The sequence below is a fragment of the Gracilinanus agilis genome, chromosome 6 (assembly GCF_016433145.1).
Source record: "Gracilinanus agilis isolate LMUSP501 chromosome 6, AgileGrace, whole genome shotgun sequence".
NCBI classification, from domain to species: Eukaryota; Metazoa; Chordata; class Mammalia; order Didelphimorphia; family Didelphidae; genus Gracilinanus; species Gracilinanus agilis.
In genome coordinates this window covers 179085641-179107281 of record NC_058135.1, presented here as the reverse complement: position 1 = coordinate 179107281, position 21641 = coordinate 179085641, and the positions used below count along the sequence as shown (strand labels likewise).

Genomic DNA, 21641 nt, shown 5'->3' with positions numbered 1-21641 from the left:
TTGTGCTGGCATTCATACCAGGTGAGCATTTGATGGCCTGATTCACTATTCCCATTATCAAACTCTTCACTAGTAGCTTTTGCACATTATTTCTAGCAGCTTGAAATTTCCAACTCAAATTCATAAAATGGTTTCTAAACAAATAATATAATATTGACCTCTATTTGGATCACTCATGAGGAAAAAATCCAAATACCAGTTGGCAGGAGAACTATGTATAATTCTCTGAAGCAGATAAAAACTTGTACAAAAAATAGAAACCCATGAGCCATAGAAATAGACGTAGAGGTTACATACATCAGTAATATGGAGGGCTTGTCTGAAAAACAGTGTTCTCAAAAAATCACAGCCAAAGTCCACAGTACTAAATCTAAATATTTGGATTTTCTGTGCATAGTAAATCCTATCTATATCACTACCACTAATCATATTATTAAATTAAAGCATGGGGTCAGGAAAAGAATAGACTCATTGAACCAACAATATGGAAGATTAATTATATTTTTGTAACAGTTAAAGTAAAATAAAAATATTATTTTACACTCCGAGTTCCATTTTCTCAGTAGTATCTATTGTCATTGATATTTGTGTGACTTTTCTTTTGACTCAAGAACTAAAACAAAATCTGTTTAGTTCAATTTGAGCCACTGGTCTACCATTACTAGATACTGGACCATTCCTACTATAGCAGATTGCTAAAAATGATCCTCTCAAATTCCATTTTAAGAACAGTCTACTGTTTCATATTACACAGTGTCATTAATGTTAATGATATTCATCTTTGAAGGATAAGATAAGTTACAGAAAATAATCTCTTGAATGATACGATTTCTCTCTGAATCAGGAAAGCATAAATATTAGTTGAAATTCAGATTTGAAATTGACAATTTCTCTCAATCAAGGATCTGATATGAGGGTAATTTGTTTTTCTTTAAAGGTGATTTATACTGTAAGATTTCACTGTTGTTCCCTTTCTCCCATACGGATCAAAAACCTTCATATCTTGGTCAATGGTCTTCATAAGGCATTGTGGGTCTTCCATAATTAAAACCTATCCAACTTGATAGAATCTGTCACTCAAACTGGCATAGCCTTCAAGAGCCCAGAGTCACATTTGTATTATGATGAGACACTGGAGCAGGATTTTAATGGAGGAAGGTATTATATATAAGGGAGAGAAATGCTCCATTTTATAGGCAATTTATGTTAATACCTGTATTTTTTATTATTTCCAATATTATATAACAATGTGACATTTACCAAAATTCATGTAATTTCATGGAACAAGAAAGCCTCATTTTTTGCGCAAATTATATTATTTCTTTTTAAGTCTAGCCATTCAGTGATTGATAATTCTAAATTGATATGATCAATTAGAGTTATATAGATAAATATACAGATAATATATAAATAATATATAGGTAAATGATAATACAATAATAGTAATTCTAAATTGAAAATCAATAAAAGTCTAAATTGATAATTCTATACTGTACTGTAGCTACCACACTGCAAACCACATGTATTAAAAGGAGGGGAAGATCATACTCTAAATATCAATGATAATATGCTAACATTTACACAGAACTTCAAGGTTTGCAAAGTTGGTTGTTCTTTGTTCTCAGAGAGGACCAAAATGACATTACTATTTTGGGGCCAATATACGGTGTATATTGTAACTGTAGCTGATCAGACCAACATGAGCACAGAAGGTTCTACTACTAATCAGAAACAAATAACCCACTTGTACATTTGGAATAGAGTTGTCTCTAAATCTTTGCATCTCACATATCTTTTGAACTACTGTAATTCTAACTTCCTCATAGATCATAGCACCTTCTTTGATGTGGGTACACCATGCTGGATGGTCTTGTGCCAGTGTGTACATGACGTCATTTCAGCTTCACAACAACTCTGTAATATTGGTTCTATTATCATCCCTGTCATAGATGAAGAAGCTGAAGTCAATGCTTTACAACTAACTAGTCACTCAGGACAGTTCAAGGCAGAATTCAAATCAGATCTTCCTCATTCCAAGTCCAACATTCTATTTATTAGACAATCACCTAGATACCTCACTGTAAAGAACTCCCTGGATAGAAATTCCCTCCATTGATACTGATCATCAACCCATCTGTAACTGATGAGTTTGATGAGTTGTCCAGGACACTGATAATTTGGGCGACCAGTTTATGTCTATGTTGCTAGTATGTTTAGAGGTAGATTATCAATCAATTAATCAGTCAACAAGCATTTATTTTATGTCTACTATTAGCCAGGAATTGTATAAAGCACTGAGAATAAAAACATAAAAGTGATACTATCCCTGCTCTCAAGAGATATCCCACCCCATTGCCTACCCTTACTACTCTTCTGTCTTGGAGCCAATACTGTGTATTGGCTCCAAGACAGAAGGTAAGGGTTTAAAAAAAAGAGAGAGATTCCACAAGAGGAATATAACATATTCACAGGTAAACAACTATAGGATATAGACAAAGCAAATAAGAACATAAGTCTTGCAGTCCCAAAGTTCAGTCTATCCATTTATTATTATTATCATCATTATTTTGAGATAAAGGTAGCAACCAATTTTTGAATATTTTATATGTTATCTAGAATATTATGATCTTAAAGGTTGATTAAAATATTCTTGATAGACAAAGCTTTTCCATAATTCCTCATGTGATATAGTAGTATATTTCCAAGTATATCAAAAATGGCCAACTAGAAAAATAGATCTGGTTACAGGTCCAGGAGAATCATAGTTCTCTATTATATTTCAGAAACAGAGGATGGAGGGGAGAGGGAGAAGAAGAGGGAGGGAGAGGGAGGAGAAAAAGAGAGACAGAGAATGAAGGAGGGAGGGGGAAGAGGAGAGAGGGAGAGAAGAGGAGAGAGAGAAATGGAGTGAGAGAAGGAGAGGGAGATTGAGAACAGCCTTCTAACAATCTTTGTAGCCTACTTTCCAACCAAATTCCCCCAGGGTTTGACACTGAGCTCTCATAAGGAGAAATGCTCCACTTTCTACTGTAGCTATTTTAGTTAACAATAAACAGAATTAGATCAACACTAACATTTGCATACATTTGCTACAGGTTTGCTATAAGATTAAACAAAGGCAAATGGCAAATATAGCTATTGTTTTTTAATTGTTAAAATACACTTCTTAGAAATTACTTTTGTAAGCTATTCACCATATAACCCTATCAATTAGATATTTTTTGTGTAGATACATTAGCTAAAGCAGAATTAAGCAGTGTGGGAAGTGACATGGTTTCAGTGGATGTCTTAGATTAAGCTCATGTTCAGGCCTCTTATATATGAGATTTTATTATTTTTTTAATTTAAATTTTTTATTTTGAATATTTTCCCATAGTTACATGTTTCATGTTCTTTCCCTCTCCCCAAACCTCTCTAACCAGTCTTAGCCGAGGCACAGTTCCATTGGGTTTTACATGTATCATTGATTAAGACCTAATTCCATATTATTGATAGTTGGACTAGAGTAATCATTAATATCTTCATCCCCAATAATATCCCCATCAACCCATGTGTTCAAGCAGTTATTTTTCCTCTGTGTTTCTCCTTCTTAAGTTCTTCCTCTAAGTGTGGCTAGTTTTCTTTCTCATAAGTCCCTCAGCCTTGCTCTGGATCCTTGCATTGCTGCTATTAGAGAAGTGCATTATGTTCGATTGTACCACAGGGTATCAGTCTCTGTGTACAATGTTCTCCTGGTTCAGCTCCTTTCACTCTGCATCAATTCCTGTAGGTCATTCCAGTTCACATGGAATTCCTCCAGTTCATTATTCCTTTCAGCACAATAGTATTCCATCACCAGCAGATACCACAAATTGTTCAGCCATTCCTCAATCAAAGGACATACCCTCATATTCCAATTTTTTGCCACCACAAAGAGCGCGGCAATAAATATTTTTGTACAAGTCTTTTTTCTTATTATCTCTTTGGGGTATAAACCAAGCAGTGCTATGGCTGGATCAAAAGGCAGATAGTCTTTTAAAGCCCTTTGGGCATAGTTCCAAATTGCCATCCAGAATGGTTGGATCAATTCACAACTCCGCAAAATGCATTAATGTCCCCATTTTACCACATCCCCTCCAACATACACCGCTTTCCTTTGCTGTCATGTTAGCTAATCTGCTAGGTACCTCAGAGTTGTTTTGATTTGCATTTCTCCAATTATAAGATATTTAGAACACTTTCTCATGTGCTTATATGAGATGTTAACAAAATCCAGAAGTCTGGAATTTCAGAGCTGGAAGGGACTTTAGAGGACTATTTAGACCAAACTGCAATCCTGAAGAGTAGTTACCTTTGTGTAGTTTGTGATTGAAAGCCCCTAGAAAGAAATTCAATTTCCTGAGACTTTAGGACATCATTTGGACAACTATAATTGTTCTTTTAAACCCTTACCCTCTGTCTTAGAATCAGTACTAAGTATTGATTCCAAGGCAGAAGGATAGTATGAGCAAGGCAACTGGGATTAAGTGACTAGCCCAGGATCATACATATATACAGTGTCTGCAGCCAGATTTGAAACCAGAACCTCCCGTCTCTACACCTGGCTCTCTAGCCACTGAGATACCTACCTGCTCCCACCAAGTATAATTGTTAAGGACTTTTTTAATAGTAGTCAGCATAGTATACTCTTCATATAATTAATGTAAGCTTCTTGAGGGCAGGGATTGTGTTTGTTTTGCCTTGTCTATGGAAAATTCGCTAAGGACAATGCCCTGCCCATAACAGGTACTTCATAGAGATAGCTATGTGATGTAATGGATTGACTGCTAGATGTATATATAAGATGCTGTATATAAAGCACTCTGCAAACTTTAAATCACTCTATAAATGTTAGTTATTGCTACTGAAAATGCTTTTGAAATGTAATTGAAATAAGAGTAAGTTAAGATTCTACAACTTCCAACCATTGCTTCAAGTCCCATGACTCTGTGAGGTTAGCCTATGTATTACCACTCCATTTCACAAATGATGAAACTGAGGCACCAAAAGGTGATGTGGTGCATGCAGTATCATAGCACTATGAGGCAGAGGATATAGACCTAGGACCATGGTATCCTCACTCAAAATCCAGTGCTCTTTCTGCTACAGTGAACTAGAAGATTGAAAGGATTGTAAAACCAGAATTCCATTCTGGGCCTGAAGAAATTCAGCAACATGACCAAAATTCTGTGAATATTTCAAGTCACTCACTACAAATGCTTTGGCAGGATGTTCTAGTTTGTGGAGGAATGGCACCTTCAACTGGAACCTGTTCCAATATTTGCTGGGAAGCTGCAGCTGGATGAACACCCAGGGTCATTCCTGCCTGAGCTATGGTGCCAATCGCTCAATTCAAATAATGACAGATCATTCACTTTGTTAATCCATTTCAAGTCAGCCAAACATGCCCCCTCCAAAATCCCTAGGCTAAACTTGCTTGGATATTTATGTTTCTGTGATTATATTATTGATGTCACTTTTAAAATACTTTGACTTTACGGTGACATAAAATAGAGTATCTATATAGCCACAGGATTTCCATTCAATAGAACCTCAATGCTATCCTAACATGAGTTCAAAAAACTAGTGTAAAACCAATGAACTATTTGGCCTCATAAGATTCCATTGAGAAGTATCCATGTGACCAGAATTTGTACCTTTTGGAATCCCCTCTCTTCTCTTCTCTGCAATATTTTAAGAAAATGTTGATAGATGAAAAGAATTAATTAGTTGCCCTAACTTCCAAAGATAAACCCAAAGTCTTTTGCAGTTAATGTGACAATATAGATACATTCTATCTTGTATATTTATATGTTCTTTCATGGAAAAAATTAAATTATTTTTGGTTTCATATCCCTCATAAGTTTAAAATCCTTCATTATCCATCTCAAGTATTATATGCCTTTTCTATTCTGTTATTTCCATGATATCCTATGTCTTTTTTTCCTATGTCTTTTCCTTGGATGTTTCACTTTGCTTTTCCTTCCTAAATCTGTTGTTCATTCTGTAACTGAACTTTGTAATTTTCTCTCAAATTAGAAAATACTAAGCTCACCTGCCATTGTAGATAAACTGCTGGATTTGGGTCAGAATGGCAATAGTTTTCCCAGGTCCCAGATCAGAGGGGAAGCAGCCAAGCTTAACTGAAGGGGAGGGACAGGGGTGAGTAAGATTTTTCTCCTCCTCCCCCACACTGGAAGCAGTTGAAAACAGTTAACAGAATATCCTCAGAGCTGGCTATGGAGGCCATTCAAGCTTGGTAAATTCTGGGCCAAGATGGTAAATGGATAGGGACTAAACCCCTTGAGGTAATAACTTAATAACTTTCTCTGTATAAATTATCCCCCCACAGGATAGGATAAATGAGGCTTGGTCTTCTTCAGGTCAGACCACAGGACAGAGACAGCATCAGCTCCAGCTTGGATGAAGAGCTTGGCTTAGTGAAATGAAAGATGATGAGTATAGTCCAAGTTAACTGGATACAGGCTCAATATCCAAAGAACAAAGGATTTAGTGGTTTCAGGGAACAGGGAAAAGGTAACTGGTTTAAGGAAAGATGAGGAAAGGTAAGCTAACTGAAACTGCCAAATGCTGGCTAGTAGCACATTCCCCTGGGGGATGGAGGGGATGTGTATTGAGAGGCTGGACTCCTATCTAAGCCCCTAAATAATCTTCCTCTAAATCCTATACAGCTAACTGAAGGTAGATAGTGGATCTTGCTTGGAGGTCTATCTTGAGGTTAGTTATCAAAGTAAAGCAGCCCCTGTCTGTCAGAAACTGAATGCCTCAGCCCCTGAACCTACATGGCGTGTGTACCAAGAGCCCCTACAAGAGGGGTGACCTGGCTTTTATACCAGGTCTCCAACTGCCCTTAACTGCCCCCTCCCTTGGAGTTCTGGGGGGCACTATGGAATTCTGTGATGCAGCTTTAACCCCTCTCAGGATCATGGATGTTACAAAACTTATTTTATTCAGCTTTCTATTCCAATTTCTAAAGTATCTTCAACTTTTGGATATCTCTCACATATTAAGGCTAGTAATGATTTTTTTAATTAAACAATAAAAACTAAAAACACAGTGACCGAAGTGGACCATATGACAATTCCACTATGTTCCACATGTTGTCCAGTTCTGGTTGCTACGATTCAGAAAGTCTATCAAAACAAATAAATAAACTAGGCCATACCCCCAGAAACTTTTTTCTACTTAGGATTCCATAATACTTCTCTCTCCTCACATATCCACCATGCCCTCTCACCTGGATAATTTCCATACTTGCCTACTTCTAGTCTCTCCCTCTCTATCTAACTCTCCTCAAAAATAGTTGCCAAATTGACAATCCTTATACTTAAAAGCTTTTCCTTATCTACTCCTCTCACCAATTGTTAGCTACCTTGTTCTTATATACCTTGTATTAATTTGCATTTGTCTCTATATTTATTTTGTATCTACTTGTATATGTGCTTGCTTCTTGCATATGGTATTCTGTCTCCTAATTGCAGGCATTTTTTATTGGCCATTCCCCACAACTGGAACTCTTTTCCTTTTCATCTCTGCCTCCTGGCATCCTTCAAGTCTTAGTTAATGTCCCATTTTTAAAAAGAAGTCTTTCTCATTTCTCTTAAATCTCATTGCCTTGCCCCCCGAAATTAGCTGTAATTTACCTTCTATCTAGCTTTTTTGTTCATAGTTGTAATTTAATATTGTCTCCCCCATTATACCATGAGATCCTTGAGAGCAAAAACTGTTTTTGCCTTTCTTTGCATCTCCAGGGTTTAGCAAAGTGCCTTGATACATAGTAATCACTTAATAAATTTGTTTTGACTTGACAATATAAACTCATTATGAATCAGAGATTATTTCATTCTTTGTTATTTATATACCCAGCACTTAGCCCAGTGCCCAAAACATAGTAGAAGCTTAATGAATTCCTGCTGATTGAATGATTGATTATTTTGACTAATGATTTTTATGAATTTGAATCATCATATCAATCAAAATAATTAAATTGATTTGAAACAAAAGCTCCAATTTAATCTGTTATTTTAGAAGCAGCTGTTTTCTAAGTTGTTAGAATATGATTACTTCCTTCTTTGCATAAAATGTGTATGTATGTATATACATAGGTAGAAGTCACATATTCATATTTGACTATAGGCTGATTTCTTTGAGGACATAGCAGTTTTCCTAAAGATGATATACTAAAAGAGGTATTACAGTTTGCTTTGGAGGACGAAATATTCATAGAACAAGGTAAAAATCCTTTGCTAAATTATTGAAGTAGAAACAAAACAAAGATTCTACAATTTATGTTCAATTCAATTCAATTAAACAAGTACCTATTGCATATAGCACCCTCTGCTAGACACTGTAGTTTAGATAGATGTTTATGTTCTGAAATATGGTAAAGAAATTAAACCCTCGCAAATATCAATGCCCCAGATTCCCCTCTAAAAACTTAGAAAATGAAAAATAACTTTTCCCCCTGGGAACAACTACCATTATTCCTAGCTAGAACAATGTCCTTCAGGGATGTCTGAGACCATTCTGAGAGGAATGGAGGGGAGAAGGTAATCTGTGGGATATACTGAATAGTAAGACTGCCCTCTTCAAACTATAGTGCTCCTGATTAATCAGTTTTGTGAAGTAAGCTATCATTCTTTTAGATACTGATCATTCCTCCATGGTTTTTCTCCTGATCTTGCTCTATGTGGCTATCCCTTGGTTCTTTACTGAATCATATAATTTAGAGATAAAAAGTGGGCTTACTGGTCATCTAGTCCAATCAGTGCCTAAAAGTAATGCCTGAGATGCCATACCTGAGAAGTGATCATCCAACATGATTAAAGACTGCCAGTGAGGGAGAAACAACCACTTCCCAAGGCAGCCCATTCCATTCTCTAATTGTTAGGAAATATTGCCTGACATCAACACTAAATTTTCTTCTTTACAATTTCTAGCTATCATTCCTTGCTAAGCCCTCTGGAGTCAAATAGAATAAATATACTCCCTCTACCACATGACAGTTCTTCAAAGCCAACTCTTGCCCATAACTCCCAAAAAGTATAACCCATGAAGCAGCCAAACTCCAGGAAAGCCATCATGGCAAACAAGCTAGACCATGTTGAGAGTAATTAATAGACCCAATCCCATCAGTGAATTGGCAGGGGGTAGGGAGCATCTGCCCCAAGCAAGTGAAGAGTTCTCCTGGCAGAATGGGCAAATGAGAACTATTTATTCCAACAGCCATAAAGGTGCCTGAAGCAGTTATTGTGGAGTGTTTAGAGCTCAATCAGACCTCAAAGATGCCAAGGTCATCTACTGTGTCTCAAGTCATCACCAGTTATCCTGATGTTTGTCTTACTACTGAACTTTTATGACTGTGGAAGAGAGAGTGGGGTTGAATTTGTACAGTTCTGTCTCATTTAAACCCAATTCTAGCATAAATCAAGTCATTCCCCTTTATCCAAGCTAATGATGAAAATGTTCAGCAATAATAAGTGAAGCCCAGATACCTGGTACACACCCCTTTGGAGATCTCCTGTCATGTTGACTTTAAATAATATTATTTATGTTAATAATTTAAATAACTAACATTAAATAAATAACAATATTGCTTTGAGTCTAACCTTTCAACAAGCTCAAATACACCTAATCTTATTATTTAGTCTCTATCTCTCCATTTTTTTGTGAGAAATGTAGTCATCACATTCATTATAATACAACTAGGTACAGTAGTGACTTGTAATCAGGAATACCTAAGTTCAGATCCTGTCTCAGACAATATCTCTGTGAATCTAAGCCATAGTCTTCTCATTGTTAAAAAGAGAATGATAATAATGATGCATGCCTCACAAGGCTGCTGGTTTGTGATGTGGATCAAATGAGAAAATAAATGTATTTTGCTAAAAAGAGAAAAAAACACTATATATGTTAGTGATTATGGTGATGGTGATACTGATAATGGTGATTTTTTTAAAAAACCAGATACATGGAGGGCTGGCTGGCTGGCTGACTGACTGCCTAGGATACCAGGGGCTGCTTGACAGAGCTTAGCAGCACCCAGGGATCTGGAGTTGACTCTGTGTGGACACAAAGAAGGTGGTACCAGGGGCATTGGACAGAAGGAAGTATTTTCTGCCCCTGTTGCCTTGGATTAGGAAGTGTTCCAGAGAAGGGCACAGGTGGGTAGGAGAGTATTCTGTAGGGTAGAGAGGGAAAATTCTCTTGGCCCTGGCTTTTTTGTTATTGCTACAGCTGAGACTCCTCCATACAGATGCCCTTGAATTCCAGAGCATTAGTCACTTCCTAACCTGGAAAGAGGAATGCCAGCTCCTGAGCAGACCCCTTTGGTGGAGAATTGGCTGCACCAAACCAGCCAGGCATGAAACCAGAAACTATGGCTACTACAATTCTTGCTTCTGTGAAGGAGCATCATATCATTTATTTTTCTTCAACATCTACTGGAACCCTTCTGTTCCACAATTCCTCTCTCCATTTGGAGCTCCAGTTATAATGACTCACCAGAGAATTGGAATTAGGTAGACCAATTGTTGCCAATCAGCTAGAAAGATACAGACTTAACAGCAGAGTCACCAAGCATTGTCAGCACAAGGAAAAAAGTTCCCTTATGTCTCTTTAATGACTACGTTAGCTCCATTCCAGAAAATTTGTCAATTAAAAAGTGATTCCCTAAGAGATTAGCAAATGTGCCAGATACTGAGGTAAGTAAACCTTGAGTTTCTGACACTGTCCATTCCTGTACCACAGAGGCAGAATGAAGGTCTCTATAGTCACCAGAGCAGATATTTCTCCTTGAAAGAGAAGGGTCATTGCTTAATTCATGAAGTTTGACACAAAATGAGTTCTTATTCTGACAGTAGATCCCAGGAATCATGTAGTTTTGACAATAACCAGGACTTGGGCAAGATGGATAATAGACAACATTCGTTCTTGAGTTCAAATAATAATAGTCACTTGGCAAGAAAAGTTCAGCCTTCTATAAATACTACCAATAGAACCCTGAGAAGAATTTGTTCTGTCTACAGCCCAATCTCTTCTTATGTTATCGGCATGAGCATTTCTCCTTAGAGGTGGTCACTGAGAACTCTTTGGGAGGTGGATATGGACTGACTCCCAAACACTCCAAACACTGAATTGAAACATTTATTCATCTGTTATATTACCTGCCCAATATGCAGCATCTCCATATGCCACAAAGAGACCTTCTTCTTCCATGGATTTTTGCAAGTTGTTTCAGTCACATAAGGGCAAACAGCTTCTTAATTTCAAACAGCAGTTAGCATGGAAACAAATGAAAGCTTGTAAAGGATTTGTGGATTCTGTGTTAAATGTACACATGCCTATGTGAAACACTTCTAATTATGACAGCAAGACTATGAAGAACTGTTTGTGCACTTCAAAGAAGCAGTCTTATCGATTAGAATTAGAAGTACTTCAGGCATGCTGCTGGGAATAAATGAATTGGATAACTTATTAGGAAAAAAATCTCCCAGCAAAAATTCAGAACTAAGTTGTTGGGGGAAAGAAGAAGAAAAAGTGGATTTAACAAGACGAATGGGCTGGAGTTGGCTCTAATCCTGAATTTTCCAAGTCACCTAAAAAGTCTGAAATGTTATGGAACCCATCAGAAATAAAGCTGTGTCTGACCCTCCAAACAGAAAGCTCAAACCCAGTTATTTTAGAAGGCTCTTCAAGATCACTCCAGGATCTCTCTGGAAGTTTCCTGTATCTATTTAAGCTGCTGTCCAAAAAGAAAAATGTCTTCCAATCCTAATAGAACTTCTGATAATAGATGATTCTAGAGCTGATCTGCTGTGGCAAGTGCTTTGAGGAATATGGCATTAGATGTTCATAGCAAGACCTAGTAAATCAACAGCCATGTGGCAATGGTGCAATCCTCTGTTCTGATGAGACCATGGTAATAATTTGCTGTGCTCTGCATGAGGTCAATAATAAAAACATAAAGAATGCCAAAACTCTGGCTGATATTGGAGGGATCAAATACTGGGACCTTAGAGCATTTATAAAAAGGAATCAAAGTCATTTTATTATACCTGTATTAACATCACAGCATGAGAAAATCAAATTACACCCTTCTCTTTAAAACACAAACCACTGTATGTCACCCATCATTCATTCAGTTGGCAGTACATCTTTATCACCATTACCATAAAGAATTAGAGAAGCTCATTCTGAATATCACAGGACACAACCACATATGAAATAGTATAATAACCAAGGTGATGCCATACTCTTACATATAACTGGAAAAATACCAATTAGATGTATGTTGCATTTCTTTGCAATGCTGTTTATTTCCAAATATATATTCTGTGTGGGAAACTATAATGAGTTATTTATATGTATATAGATATGAGCTATTTAAAGTCATTCACTCCTGTATTGAGATATTCCCCCCAAAGCAATGTAAAGATAATCAATTCCATATTCCATTGTCATCAGCTACTCCAGACTTTCCTGGCTATTACCTTGTCCTTTTGTGATTTTTAAGTAAAAAGGGATAATTTAGTCAAATTTAAGGCCATGATTTGCTGCAAAAGTATTTTGTGTAAGTTAAAAGAGGCATATATATCTAGCTGAAGAATGAGTTATAACTGCTCTGTGGTATAGTTAATTGTGCTTCCACTCTTCTCCCACTTTTATGGTCATTTTATTTTTTTTACAATGTATATCAGAACTCTGGCTTCTTTATGGATTTTCTTTTCCTATATGTTAGTATCAACATTCCAAAATTCATGAATAAGAAGGGGAAGGATGTATGTCTTTGCAAAGAACAGATTTGAGAGAATAGTAAAGTATATCTCCCATGAGACTATGTTTAAATAGAAAAATACTATTTTACTAAATTAATGCTTTCATGACTTATGTAGAATGTTTGCATTGAATTTGATAATTTGCCTTGAATAGTTATGAAGATTTCATATTTTCCATTTTCAAGTATCTTCTAAATTCTAATAAACTATAGATTTCAAATAAAGCAAAGTGGGAAGCCAAAGGGGAAGAGAAGGGGACCCTTTGTGTTCAAAAAATCTATTTATTTAAAAGAAATTAAATCTGGTGGCAGCTTAACTACTTCTAAGGGAATAAAAAAATAGATACACAGTGCTGGGGAGGGATGAGAAATGACAAAAGGCACCTTGAAAGATACATCATGATCTCATCCTTTAAGAGAGTTAGAGTTTCCAAGAAGTGGTAGGTGAGGAGGGAAAACATCCCTGTCATAAGTGGCATCTTAAGTCAAAGAATGGTGAAAAAGAACACTATTTAAAGGGAATTGCAAATAGAGCCTTTTGGATAGGACATTGTACATGACTTCCAGGCAGGGTGTTAAGGGAACTAATGTGATAAATTTGGAAAATTAGGTTTGATTCAGATTTCAAAGAACTAAATGACAAACAAATGAGTTGGTATTTTATCCTAAAAGCAATGGAGAGACACTGAAGTTTCATAAACAGAAAAGTAGCATGGTAGTTCTTGCACTTCAAGTGTACTATTAGAGAATAAAGACATTTTATGAAGTGATCTAAATTAAATGGTTATTGTAACAGTCCAGACAAAAAGTTACTGGACTCATGTGGCTGTGATATAAACAGAGACAGGGTGGCCAATTCTTTTAATACCTGATGATACAACTCATCTGGGTCTGGAGACAAATTCAATAAGAATAGATAGAGACTCTGTTATTTATCATTATTTATTTTGAGTCCTGGCTCCATTAATTATTTTTGTTGTTATTTCCTGTACAAGGTTATTCTCTTTGGCAGAGAAAATGGAAGGAAGATAAGACTTTAGCAGCTCTTCCTTGTCCATATTATCAGAAACCTTCATCACATACCCAACCAGCAGCAGTCATTTGCCATCTTAGAGATTACTCTTCCCCACAATATAGTTTATAATAAACCTACTTCTTTTTAGGGGTTAGCTCCTTGAACAACTTCATTTCATTCTAAGCTTGAAAATATTGGCATTATTTTTTGAAACATCATATCACATTCATATTTGTTAGTTCTTGCTTCCATCTTCTGTACTGATCTTTTTTCCTTAAGTTTTTTGGTTAATTTCATATATATCCATAGCGGTCTCTTTAGATAATTCTCTTTTTCTCCTTTTTAGAATTTCTTCCTTTGTGTCTTGAGTTTTTCATTGTTCAGCTGCTTCTTTCTTCTGGGTTGACTTCCTCTATAAAATTTTAGTTCATAGGATGCTACCTATTCATCTTCTCAACCCTTTAAAATAAAATGTGCTTTTTCAAAATTTGGGGCATAATGTCAGACAATGTATCTGGTTTTCCTCAAGAACTTTTCATCAGCTTTCTAAATAGGTGAAATATTCCTTCATTGCTCATTGCTATATCAAGGTCTCAGTTTCAGGCCTATTGTCTTTTTCCCAGCCTTCTTTTCTATTTTGTCTTTCTGTTTGGTACTTCTTTATATTGTACTGATTCTCATTCTTCCTCTTCCTCTTTTACCTATCTTACTGCTTTTGAATAAGGCAAGTCCATCCAGAGTCATATTTCAATCATGGATTTCTTCAGATTTAGTCTCAGTGATGTCTATGAGGTTAAATTTGTCTCCCTGAGTTAGGACTTATTCCTCTTCTTTTAAACTTTGCTTGGATTTTGTCTTTTATAATATTCTCAGTGTCTCAACTGCTATTTTTTTTTATTGCTTTAGCTATTTTCTATGACAGGGATTCTTAACCTGGAGTCCAAAAACTTGCATGTGTTTTTTTAACTTGACAACTGTATCTAAATATAATTTGTTTCCTTTATAGTCTTTTAAATTATCATTCTGAAAAAGGACCCATGGGAGTTACCAATCTGCCAAAGAATTGATAGGAAAGAAATGGTTAAGAACTGCTGCATTAGAGTATCATCTTGGTGGATTTACTTAGGTGCTTTTCCACTCCCCACCAACCCTTTTTCAGTTTAAAGCCCTTTTGATTATATTTTTTAAAAAATAGTTCATTTTATGATACTTATATTTCTCCTAGTTTCCCTTTTCATCACCTTTTCCTAAAAAGCCATCACTTATAATGAAGCATTTTCAAAAAGAAAAAGGAAATAGAAAAATTAAAGAAATCAGTAAAACTAATTACTATTTTAAAATATCTGAAATGATATGCAATATCCCATACTTGCCCCCTCCTCACTCTGAAAAAAAGCAGGAGGGAGAGGAAAACTAGCTTGTTCTTTGTCATTTTGAATTCTTTCTTGAAAGAATGTTGTCCAGATGAGTGGTGGGTGGGTAGTTTGGGTTAGTTTTTGTCAGGGATTATTTTTTTGGCAACTTCAGTTAACATCACCTAGCCAAAATAAAACTATTTTGGTTCTTTTATTCTAGCATTCCCCAAATGACCCATCACTTGAGCAATTAAATATGAAACTGAATATAGCATTTTAAGCTGACCTCATTTCTGGGGATTCTAGAGCAAGTTTCCAAAGGATAGGAACTACAATGAACTAGGAATCAGGAAATGAATTTTAATTCTGCCAGGAATTAGCAACAGAACCTTGACTAAGTTACTTCACCAAACTGAGCCTCAATTTCTCTATCTGTAAGAAGATCCCTTAAGACTCTTCCATTTCAAAAATTCCATAATTCTGGGGGGCAGCTGGGTAGCTCAGTGGATTGAGAGTCAGGCCTAGACACAGGAGGTCCTAGGTTCAAATCCGGCCTCAGACACTTCCCAGCTGTGTGACCCTGGGCAAGTCACTTGACCCCCATTGTCCACCCTTACCACTCTTCCACCTATGAGCGAATACAGAGAAGTTAAGGGTTTAAAAAAATTCCATAATTCTTTGAATACATAAATAACATCTAGCAAGTTTTGGGAGAGTCAGAGGTTTTAGTCTGTTGGTATGTTTCCTTTTCCTTAGTAGAACTATATAGAGGGGGGCAGCTGGATGGCTCAGTGGACTGAGAGCCAGGCCTAGAAATAGGAGAGCCTAGGTTCAAATATGGCCTCAGACTCTTTCTAGCTGTGTGATCTTGGGCAAGTCACTTAATTTCCATTGCCTAGCCCTTATAATTCTTAGAACTAATAAACAGTATTGATTCTAAGATGGAAGGTAAGAGTTTAAAAAAAATTTTTTTAAGAATTATATATAGAGATTCTCTATTTTGACATTTTGTTAGGACTAATGATATTCCTTTGTTGTGTCCATCTGAGTTTGCATTCCTGTACGACTCTTAACAATTTTCTAGATGAGTGCTACTGGTGATGGTAGTCAGAAAATATTATTGAATTTTAATCCCCATAGGTCTGAAAACCATTATCCTCCGAGCTTCTGCCTTTCAGCCTTTTAAATTACATATTCTCTCTTGGCTGGTAAAGAAATATAAATTAAAATTAATCTGATTATACTCTTTCCCAAGATATATTAATCTCAGTACAGAATCTTAGATATTCTAGTACTTGATTTAGAGACAACTTTTATTGGAATTTATGTTTAAAGGAATTATCCTTCTACAGAACCTTCCGTTAGAGTTGTAATCGAAATAATGCTAATGTGCTTTCCTTCATATAAAAAAAAAAATACTACAACAGTCTTTTGTTTTGGAGCTGTTTTCCTTGTGTGGCCAGTAGAAGTAGTTCAGAGCATACTACTTCCATTATAATCAATGTTGATCATTGTTCTACTCACACAAAACCAGGGATCCATCTTTCATGTTGACGGTATGTTCATCCTAGACCAATTATTTAGTTAAGTCCAAAGTTCATATGAGCATGAATAAGTTGAAGGTGACAGCAATTCAGGCAGCATGGGATGACTTTGTTGTTGGCATATGACTATCACCTAAGGGCAAAGAATTTAGATTTGGGTTCTTGGTTTATTTCTTTACTCCCTCCTTTGTCTCCTAATTTTGTCATATTAAATACCTTGTCATACTTCAGTACATACTGAAGAGGTGAAAGAAAACTATCTGCTTTTGATCTTTTTAAAACTTTATTTTAAAAAAAAAAAAAACCACCAGAGTTCCCCGTAGGCTGAAATTAATTAACCCTGCTAAACCCAGAATCTTCTCAGATTCAAAGTCAGTCCCCTCCCCATTAGTCCTTATATAGACCAATCCCATGCTCAGAAGCAGGGGGCATGGCCCCTCCCTAGCACGGGATTGGTCCAATTCAAGACCAATCCCATGCAGGGAAATAGGGGGCGTGGTTGTTTCCTCCAGCACGGGATTGGGCCATTCAAGACCAATTCCACACCAGGAAGTAAGGGGGAGGGACTCCTGGGGCACGCTGGGGGATGCAGTTCCCGGAGCTACAACACTTCAAAACTCACAATACGGGTAAGTGAAAAGTATATTTACTATTATGGATCTCCTACAAGGCAATGTAGAATTCATTTATATCTTCTATAATCATAAGAAAAAAGGTTTGGAACTGTGATTTTGACTGGTGTCAAGAATACCAAGGAGAGGAGAACTCTCCTCCAATCTAGGTCAGCACCCTCTCTGCAACAGTCATTGAGAGATGCCTAGACCACTGAGCAAGGAAGTGACTTGCCCAGGGTCATTTAGCCAGTATATGTCACAGGCGTGACTTGAATCTACATCTTCCTGGTTCAAAAGCTGGTCTTTTACTACTACAATGTGCAGCCTCTCAGCTTAATCATAAGTACAATAAAATAACCTCAGTGTGTCAGTACATTCTTCAATCCTTCCCCCCCCTCAGATAATCACTGAGAATATCTGTCTTATGAACTTTGAAATCTCTCAGAGATGCCCCATATTTTCCATCCTCTTATATCTGTATACATGACAAGCCTGCCGTAATAGAGCGTAAGCTCCATGGTGGCAGCAGCCTTACCTTATTTATCTTCATATGTCACACAATGCTTCTCATATGGTACAATACACTGCCAAAAATGTTCGTTGAAAATGAATGAGTGCAAATTGATCTCAAATCTTAGGAACTGACTACTGCTCTTTGGCTCAATAATGATTTTTTTCAGTGATGTATTTTTCACCCAAATAAGGAGAAAATGCATTTTAAGAGTTTATTCTGGGAGTAGAAATATGAAATTCGGTGTTATACTCCATTAGATGTAGTTGCAAATATTCAGAAAGTGTGAAAAGGACCCAGGAATACCACTGAAATCTGCTCAGAACAAATAACTTCTGACACTGAACCATGTTCTTTAAAGCTAGAAAATGAATCTTCAAAGCATGCTGGATAGATCCAAAGACTAAAGGATGAGAGACAGCATTTGGGGTTTTATTGGCTACCTATCATTTTTTAAATTGTGTTCCTCTCATAGGAAAAGGAAAAGCATTTACTCCCTGAGAATCACCTTTAAATCCTAAGAAATTAATAAATTCTTTGTTTTCACCTTTGTTGCATTTCCTTTGTGTCACTTCCTATTCATTTATTATCCAAGTGTGTACACTTTTTTTTATTATTGTGATGTTATTATAAAAATCTTTTTACACAAAAGGATGAATTTTACCATTCACAGATGCTTCTGATAAAAGTTCTCTGATTTCATGAACTGAATTAATAGATTGAAGGATATTTTTGAGAGGAGAAATACATCGCTATTATGAATATTTATCAAATATTGTTGTATAAGCTAAAGTGGCAAGAATTGTCCAACTCATCATAACAAGGAAGGGCAAATTTGGATTTTTAAAATAAAGGATAGAAGATAGAGAAATATCAACAACACCAGGAATATATATATATATATATGTATATATGTATATATATATATACACATATAGTCATTGTTAATCCAAGGGTTCATATAACTCTGAGATGTACAGAGGTACCAGGATCCAAGATGATATGATCTGAGAATTGGCAGAGAGTTTTCCTACTGTTCAAATCACTCAAGTCAGTAATAATTTCAAGTCTTGTGCTAATCAATTTGTAGCATCAAATAAGAATCCAATGGGCACTAAACATTACATTAATACACTAAATATTAAGCATCATGGTTAAACTTTAAGATGTGACAAGAGTAGGGTTGAAAATTTTTATTAACTGAATATGGGGCATAAGCAAGAAAGAAGCAATTCTTGGAATTCAAGACGGGGTTAGGAGAGATACACCAAAACACAAAGGGATTCTTAGTTTTGGAAGAATGTGTATCCATGAGGGGAGGTATGTATGCTAAGCCATGAAATAAAATCAGCTTGTCAAAATCTAGTCCTTTTGGCCCCTAGAACTTCTGGACAACTACATTGAAATAGTAAGTAGTTCCTTAGGACAGTTATTGTTTTTAAGACATATTATATATCCTTGAATATGGCAGTCTGTGTGATCTATTATTTAAAAAAAAAAAAAAAAACAAGAAAAAGTCTGGTTGGAGACTATGCTCATATATGATGGTAGAAGAAAACCAAAAGCTCTTCTCAAGCTAATCCCAATAAGGAAAACAACAGCAATGAAATAAGTGAGAAGGCTTCTAAGGCTACTAGAAACTGAATCTTGATTCCAACATTTCTGTGGGAAGTGACATAAGGACTTGTTTTGGGGACAATCTATTTCCTTTGTTACAACAATAAAGGAATTTCTTCTTCTAATTTAAAAGAAAGCATTGTTAATGAGAATGAGAGACAGTTTAAACAGTGATCAGAGATACTGAGGAAATAAAAAGTGGTTTATGGAGGAAGTAGAATTTTGGCTAATTCTTTAAATAGAATGATTACCTTGAGCCTTGAGCATTTTTTATTTCTAGATTTCTACTACAAATTTAATCAAAAGATTCCCAATAAGTAAAATACCCAAGAAAGGATGATAACTTGAGAAGACAAGGCAAGGATCTCATCTGATCCTTAAAACAATCCAGTGAAGTAGATGCAAGTATTGTCATCCCCATTTTACAGATAAGAAAATTGGGGCTCAGAGAGCTGCCCAAGGTCATGCAACCAGTGAGCATCTACATGAGAATTTGAACTCAGATCTACCTAACTATAAACACATAATACAACATGACACTTAATGTACTGGATCCAAAGCAATATACTAGGTTTTGACATTCGAAATCATGCTGCCGTTGCTATTGTTGTTGCTAAATGTTGTTTGCTTATAGATGCAGTAGCAGAACATTTCCAAAAAATGTGTATGCATTGTCATGGAAACCAGTGGTGATCAGAACCAATATCATATGAAAGTCATAAATCAACAGTATTAAAACCAAACTCACTAGCAATAATAAATGGCTATAGGAATAAAAGAAAGGAGCTCTATTTATTCTTGCAATCTGTGGCCTATCTCAGAACTCAAAAAAGATAACTTAATAGGCACTCTGCCTTTGAGTCTTAAAATGTCATATTGGAACTGCAAAAGAGAAGCCACCCCTGGGGGTCATTAGAGAAATCGGAGATAATTCAACCACGCTTTCTTTAGCAACCAAGTTCTATGTATTCCAACATGAAAGGCTCTTAAAGGTTAATTAAAAACAGCAAGTGATAAAAATTTATAAGTTCCTTTCTATAATTTTTTAATGACATGATTTCAGATCTTTTATCAGGACCCTGTTTTGTTCCATCCAGACCCCAGCTGTTCATTACTTCAGAAACTCTTAGAAAGAAATATATATTTAATTACTCCAAATATTTCCTGCTTTATACTAGAGAGTGAAACCTTATTATCTATGCCCTCACCGAGTCACAGCTTCCAGTTAGGTCAAAAACTAGCAATTTAAAAGTATTGATAACTTTTAATAATAAAACAACAACATAGAAAACAAAAACAAATATGTGTGCTTATATATGTGTGTGTTTATTGTAAGAAGGAAATTAGATACATATATATATATATATTGAGAGTTAAAAGATTAATTAAATTAGGCTACTAGCCACAAGGCCTTAGCAATTAGAGAGGCAAAGAAGCCTACTTGAGGTAGAGACTCTAGAAACACCAAGGTAGGCCTAAGGAAGTCAGCCTAACTTACCCACATGACAGTTCAGAAGGGAAGCAGCCTGAAGTCTCAGATGAGATCCTTCAGCACCAAGTTCAAAGTGAGAACTGCCTCAACAGGAAGTTACCATCCTATTCGAAGGACAGCAGCTTTCATCACTTCCTGAAGGTCCATCTCTAATTCAAGTGGACAAATTGCAGCCTCTACACTGATTTGGACTCCCAAAGGGCAGTCCCTTGTTCTTGATTTGTTACTTATTGTCATGTGTGGGTAACTCATCTCCCCTCCCCACTAAGGGAGGTGGGGATGACATTATCTCTGGTGGCTAGAGTTTTAACTATGAATGGGCTTGAGCTAATTCCATTTACACATTATCATAGAAGCTTTAACCTCTGTTTCAGACCCAGGCCAGTGCATTCCTCCATAGATAGCCTGGCAGTCCCTCAGTCTTGGGGGGACTCAATATATTGGTGCCAAACTCAGTGTGGACACCTGATTGATTTTGGTTCTGCCCTGAGCTCAAGTAATCCACCAATGCAGCCTCCCTCAGCAGCAGGGATTATAGGATGTATCATCTTGCCCTATCTCTCTGTTCCTCTTAATAATAGATTACATATGGGCGTGTATGTATACAATTTATATATATATACATACACACATATACACACACACACACACACACACACACACACACACACACACACAC

At 36.2% G+C, this 21641-nt stretch overlaps 1 pseudogene; it reads left to right on the top strand.

Annotated features, from left to right (window-relative positions):
• Positions 1-10343: 10343 nt before the first annotated feature.
• The window catches only part of LOC123252426, a 31283-nt pseudogene continuing 19985 nt past the window's right edge, over positions 10344-21641 (top strand).